Source organism: Chlamydotis macqueenii, chromosome 1 (assembly GCF_036417535.1).
Source record: "Chlamydotis macqueenii isolate bChlMac1 chromosome 1, bChlMac1.mat, whole genome shotgun sequence".
NCBI classification, from domain to species: Eukaryota; Metazoa; Chordata; class Aves; order Otidiformes; family Otididae; genus Chlamydotis; species Chlamydotis macqueenii.
The window spans coordinates 185519759-185525782 of record NC_141556.1 but is presented as its reverse complement, the minus strand read 5'-3'; the positions used below and the strand labels follow the sequence as shown (position 1 = coordinate 185525782).

The 6024-nt window shown below is 41.8% G+C and overlaps 1 protein-coding gene across 2 annotated transcripts in view; it reads left to right on the top strand.

The window, feature by feature from the left end:
* Positions 1 to 1052: 1052 nt before the first annotated feature.
* LOC104473998 (RCC1 and BTB domain-containing protein 2) overlaps positions 1053 to 6024 on the top strand; it is a 32381-nt gene continuing 27409 nt past the window's right edge. Inside the window, exons 1-2 of one of the 2 annotated variants that reach the window (XM_086771848.1) lie at positions 1053 to 1135; positions 4807 to 4871. The gene's annotated coding sequence lies outside the window, so the exon portion shown is untranslated. The remainder of the gene's footprint in view (positions 1136 to 4806; positions 4872 to 6024) is intronic. The other variant, XM_086771849.1, reaches the window with a different exon arrangement.

The following is a 6024-nucleotide window of genomic DNA, read 5'->3' as shown; positions in this document are numbered from 1 at the left end:
ATGCGTGCATTATGGAAGCACACTAGGAAAGGGTGTTGGTAGTTGGTGCAGCGATACAGGCACTTAATGCATTATATATGTGAATAAGAGGATGCAAGGCATGTGTAGCGTATCACATGAGACTGTCATACAACAGTTGTATGTTGTATGACATACTGTACGTAGTACAACACAGCAAGTATGGAAAACATATTGTCTTTACTCCTTTGGTAACCATGAGGACAAATTCTTGCTACTTTAGGTACTTGTGCAAACCTCATTTTTGGACATCTGAAGTCTCGTACCCAAGTACATCAGTCTTTAAAATACCAAAACACCCTTGTGAGGCACCCTTGCGTCATTCTGAGACCTCCCCTAGGTGATCAAGGAATTTAATTTTTGACAGAAAGTTAGTTCCTTAGCCCCAGAGCAAACTTTCTCCTTCTGAAAAAGGAGAGCAAAGGTCTCTGAACATGGACCACTGCAACATAGCAAGGTAAGAGACATAACCAAGCAAAACAGCGAGGTTTTTGCTTTTAGGAAAACATTTCAAGCCTATTCTCTTTGGGAGAACTTAATTTTAAACTTAACACTTAGGAGAAATAGAAAAATAGTTACATCGTCTCACTTCCCATGGGAAAAGGATAAATGATTGCACACTGGAGCAGCATGGCAATATTTGACATTCCCTTAACAGTCACTTCGACCGTTGTCTCTCGCTATGCGGTGTTGTCACACGTCCTTAGGCCTAGGCCTGAGGCTTGGTGGAAAGCGGTGTTACGTCCCTCAATGCCAAGCTCGCTCTGAGCCTCTAACTCTTCCTAAGGCGGCCATAGCATCAAGAGAGATGGGCCTTGGCGGAGAAGATTAAGGGAGGGATTCTCTTGGCCTCAGCTGGGCAGCAGAGAGGCACTCCCTGGCACAAAGGAACCCCTCCGCAGCTAGGGCCTTCCCGACGCCAGCACCCGGCTCTGCGGACTGAGGCCGCGGCTCCCCACGCTCCTGCTGCAGGAGGTGGATCCCTGGGAGGTGCCAATCCCCTTCCCTCCTCCCCCCACCCCGCTCCCTCCCTTCGCGGTTGAGGAGGCGCCTGAGCGCGGCGGCATCTTCCCTCGTCTCCCGGGAGGGAGGAGGAGCCGCCGCCGTTGCGGGGAAGGTAAGCTGCGGAGGAAAGGGCCCGCCGCCGCCGCCGCCTGCCCATCCCCTTTCGGCGGGCAGAGCCCTGCGTGCCTCCCCGCTGAGGAGAGCGGAGAGGCGGCGGGCGGCAGGGGCGGCGGGCGAGGCCGTGACGCGGGGCTCGGCCGGGCGTTCCCGCCCCGCGGCAGCCGCTGGCGGGGGAAGGGGCCGGAGGGGCGGGCGGTGCGTTCCGGCCCCTCCCGCCCAGCGCCCGCCGCCGTTGGCTGTGCCCGTGCGGCGGGGCGGGCCGCGGGGGTGTGACGGGCCCGCGGCCTGCCCGAGCCTCGGCCCGAAGCGCTCCGGTGTGGGGGCTAGGGGGGCTTTCTCGCCTTGTGTTGGCGTTTACCTACCGCACTCGTGGGGAGGGAGGGTTGGGGAAGGGTGCTGCCGCCTGCTCTGTCTGTGCTGGGCCAGCGGGGTGTTGTATTCCCCTGGGTTCTGTTTCCCAGGCAGCTGGTTTGTAAATGGCTGGTAACAGGGGCTCTGCAACTTTTGTCAGGGGTTAAATTTGTGTAGTGTTGGAGAGCTGTGCCCGCAAGTGTGCAGAGGAGGTGTGAAGCTTGCAGTACGTTAGACAAGATTGGCTTGATGGCCGGTTACGGTTTTAAGAGAAAGAATACTTGGAGAAACCAAGGATTATTAATGTGTGGGAGATGGGAGGGTTATATTGTATTTCCTTGTGGAGATAGAAGTTCCAGTACTGATGGATATAAAGAGAGGGGACAATTAGCGAAAGGATTTGACTCCAGGTTGTGAACCGAGTAAGGTCTGTAGACAGTTGTGTTTGTGCACTGTTGGAAACCATTTGGGCTGAACCTGCAGCAAAGGATATGAAAGCAGTCTTGGAGTAAAGGAAACACGGAGATACAGTGATCCTACTGAGCGTGGGGTAGGAGAGCTGATACTGTCCAGGTATGAGAAATAAATGTGGCAGAGTGACACTGGATGTGAATGATGTGATGGACTGTAGAGTAACAGGAAGAGATTGTGTGGATAAAAAAGAGTCAAGCGTGTAATTGCTTTGAGAAAATAAAATTGTAAGAGTTTTTGATGGTGTCTGCCATCAACCACAAGATTTGGATAAGGATATCACTTACTGAGAAATACTGTCAGGAATTGTGTCACAGGTGAATTTCTTTCTTAGGTACAGATAACAGCATAATTTGGAAAGTACATAGAGCGATCCAGGTTTTTTTTACATACGACTGCTGTGAGCTTGCCACATAAGCGCTGAAATGCTTTAGACTTGCTCTCAGCAGGTAATGTGAAAAATTTTGAGAGAAGCTAGTTTATTACTCAGCTTGTGATCTTGGATGACATTTTTAATTAGATTAAGTAAATAGAATAGCATAGAGGAGTAAACAGACAGGTTTGAAAGTCTCAATTTCGGAAGGGCAAACTTTGAAAAATCAAGAGGATAAATTTACTGATGTTAGCTGCACTGGAGTCCTGAGGGCCCTAGAAGCAAAGAAGGTATGAAGCTGTTTTGTGCCGAAGATAGAGTCTATCTGGAATTTATATCCAAAAAATGAGAGAACATCTGTTGAAAATAACCTTTACCCATCTCAGAAAGGATTTTAGGAATAAAGACTAGAAAAAGGGCAGATAAGCAAAGGAAAATACAAGATATAAAGTGTAATTCTAAAGTGAGAACTGACAAAAGTAATTCTGGGTTAGTTATAGGCAACTGTTTTTTAAAGCTTCTTTACTCATGTAAGTAAAACCAAGAATAGAAGTAAGACCACTGAGTGATAAAGTTGAGGTAAAATAACCTTGGCATCTGGAGGAGACTGCTGTGTTGGATAGATTTAATGTTAGATGTTTAAACTTATACCACAAATAATAACATTTTGTCTCTTAGTTATTTTTTAAAAGTTTGGAAAACCTCTCTGTGTTAAATCCAATCCAATGCTCTTGCCACTTAATGTCAGTCAGTTCCAGTATTAGAAGACAGTTAAAGAAATAGGCAAATGGACAGTTACACAGTCATTTACTCACAGGGGAAGTGGGATAACTTTTCCTTCATGTAGACATGCTATTGTATGGTATCTTTTTATGCCAACAGCTGTAACTATCAAAGTTTAAACTATCAGAATTCTCAGCTCCAGGTATGTAATATCTAGGGGGGAGTGCATGTGTGTGTATATATACATGCATATCTAAAAATATATATATATATATATATATATATATATATATATATATATATATGTGCTTGATGTATATGCCTCAGCAAATTCTGACTTTGTATCGGGGAAAGATTGCACCGTCTTCCCGCCACCCAGGCGTTGCATGCCGGGTTCATGGGAAGTGCTCTAGCAAGTGCCTGGTGTTACAGGGAAGCATAGCTACAGGCAGATTCAGGCCGGAATCATGCTAAACATCATCTTGAGAAAACTCTTCTCTTGGTGGTCCAACATGTATCCCCTCTTAGCTGTAGGAAGGAGCCCATGGACCAATACTCTCATGTGCAGAAAGACTGTGCTAAACTGAAGTCTGTGCTAAAGTGAAGTAAGCAAGGAGTGTAGAAAAGAAAGCCAGATGTGGTTTAGTAATTCTTACGTTTAGGTTTTTTATTAAGGCTTAGACTGTTTTAGAAGATAGATTTTATAAATTAAAGCTTTTAGTCTAAATGAGGCTGGAATGACTTTCCTTGGACATCGAAGGAAGTCATTAAAGGTTAGAACTGTAGAAGCTGTGAGTATTTCTTTAGCAGCTAGAGCAGACACTGAGGTCAAAGATCCAACAGCTAGACCTGATATGGCTCAATGTTTGGATGGGTCAGGCAACTGTGGACTGCTAACGTTTAGGCTAGGTCAGATCTACTTAGAAGAGGCATAACAAAATGTGTGCTATTTTTCTGGTAGTGCAATGTAGTATTTATGATTACATGGTAGCAGAAGGGTTCTTCCCAGAGATGCTGCTCCTATGGCGTTGAACTGATGTCCAGTCAGGCTCCCACGTGCAGGTGCAATGCCGCCTAACATCTGAAGCTTGTACATGGTTTATCCTGAACAACTTGTTGACCTGTTAGTGTTTCCTAAATTCTTAAAGCTTTAATATTTTCTATTCTTTAGGTTTATTAAAATATAAGAGCTGTTTCTTTCACATATTTATTGCATTATTTTGAATTATTTTACTCTGTTACATTGTTAATATTTTTAATCAAGTTCTTTTAAAACCAAATCTTTGGAATACTTTTGTTTCCCTAAAGCTAGTTCTTTTAACAGTCATATCAGAAGGTCAAAGTGAAGAATTAATTTGTTTCAGTTCTACCAAATCAATTATATGGTAAATTAGATTTTATGTATCATTTGAAACAGACAAGAGCTAACAGTTGCATCGGTTGTATTTCATTATATTTGTGCATATGTATGGATTACAGGAACTGAAGCGTACTTAGAGTTTGGCTAACAGTACGGGAAAGAGAAAGAGGTTTTAAAATTAATTTTCTGAAAATCTTGAATCAGCCACATTAAGAAATGCAAACAAATGCTTTTCTTCAGCATCTCAGGTTAGATTTAGGTTATGTTAGCTTTCAATAGAGGAATGACATCCTTTTCCCAAGAGGCTAACTCAGTGTTTGATTATTTTAATACATGTCAAGGTCTAGAGATAAGGCTCATTATATTTTTTTTTCTTTTATTGCAGAAGTAAACCACTAATTGTGTGAAAATGACTCCAGCATCCTCCTATAATGCTTTTCAACATTGAAGGTAGTTCTTGCATTGTTTCCATGATCTCAAACACTTTATTACTTTCAAAAAGTATTTTTGCACTTGTAGAAAGAAGTTTAAATATTTTTAAGTGAAAATATTTTTTTGATTGACACCTTATCAGGCTTTTTTAGCTGCTAACCTTGACATTTCAGTATGTCTATTAGAGGCATAATTTTATTGTAAACTTCATTACTATTTTCTAGTCTTTCTATTTTTGACTTTCATTAGTTTGCTATATAGTTTCTCTTTCTTATTAGTTGTTAGTTGCTTTATTCAAATCTTCATTTTTTTTCCAGTCAAGTAGATGGATAGCCAAAGCTTTGAAATTATTTTTTCAGGGTGACTCTAGGATTTGTAGAATGGCAAAAGAATTTGAGGTATTTTTTTATTCTACTTTAAACATTTTCCCTCTGGTGGATGATGATGCATTTTTTCAGTCACTTCCATTGTTGTTGCTTACTGGTAAACAATACACCATTGTACATCAATGATGATAGCAGGCAACAGTTCTGAGCGGAAAAAATGTAATTGAAATAGTAACAGGAGTAATAAAGAAACTTAATATGAGCAGTGCATCTTACCATCATTTTGGGGGAAAAAAAGGAATTACCATCATTAGAAAAAAAAATAAATAATTGTAATGGAAATGGGAGAAATAAAGAAACTTAATATGAGCAGTGTGTCTTACCATCATATAGGACTTTTAAAAGTCCTAGGTGATTTAATAAAAATCAAATTAGTTAAATTTTCTTGGTAGCCCAAAACCCCAAGGTGTGGTTTTTTTGAGGGGAAGGGAAGATGTCCCAAGAATCTACATGTGATTTTTCAAAGCAGTTTTGTTACTTAGGCAGAAATTTCACACCAGACCCTAACACTTATTTTTAAACCATTGGCGTTGAAAAATCGTGCCCTCTGTTTTCTTTCCTGTCTTCTCACATCTTTCAAAACGTTTTTTTCCCTGATGTGTTTGCTCTTTATTGCAGCCGTATTGAACCTCTATTGAAGGATAGTGCTGAGCATGGGTAAAAGAACAGTATTCCCACTGTCTTCCTTGCTTTTTGTGCACCCATGTTTTCCTTTGTGTTTTGTTTGCGTCTTATCCTTCACTACTTTTGTTCTTGGCAACCAATTTAGTTTAGAGGGTGATGAT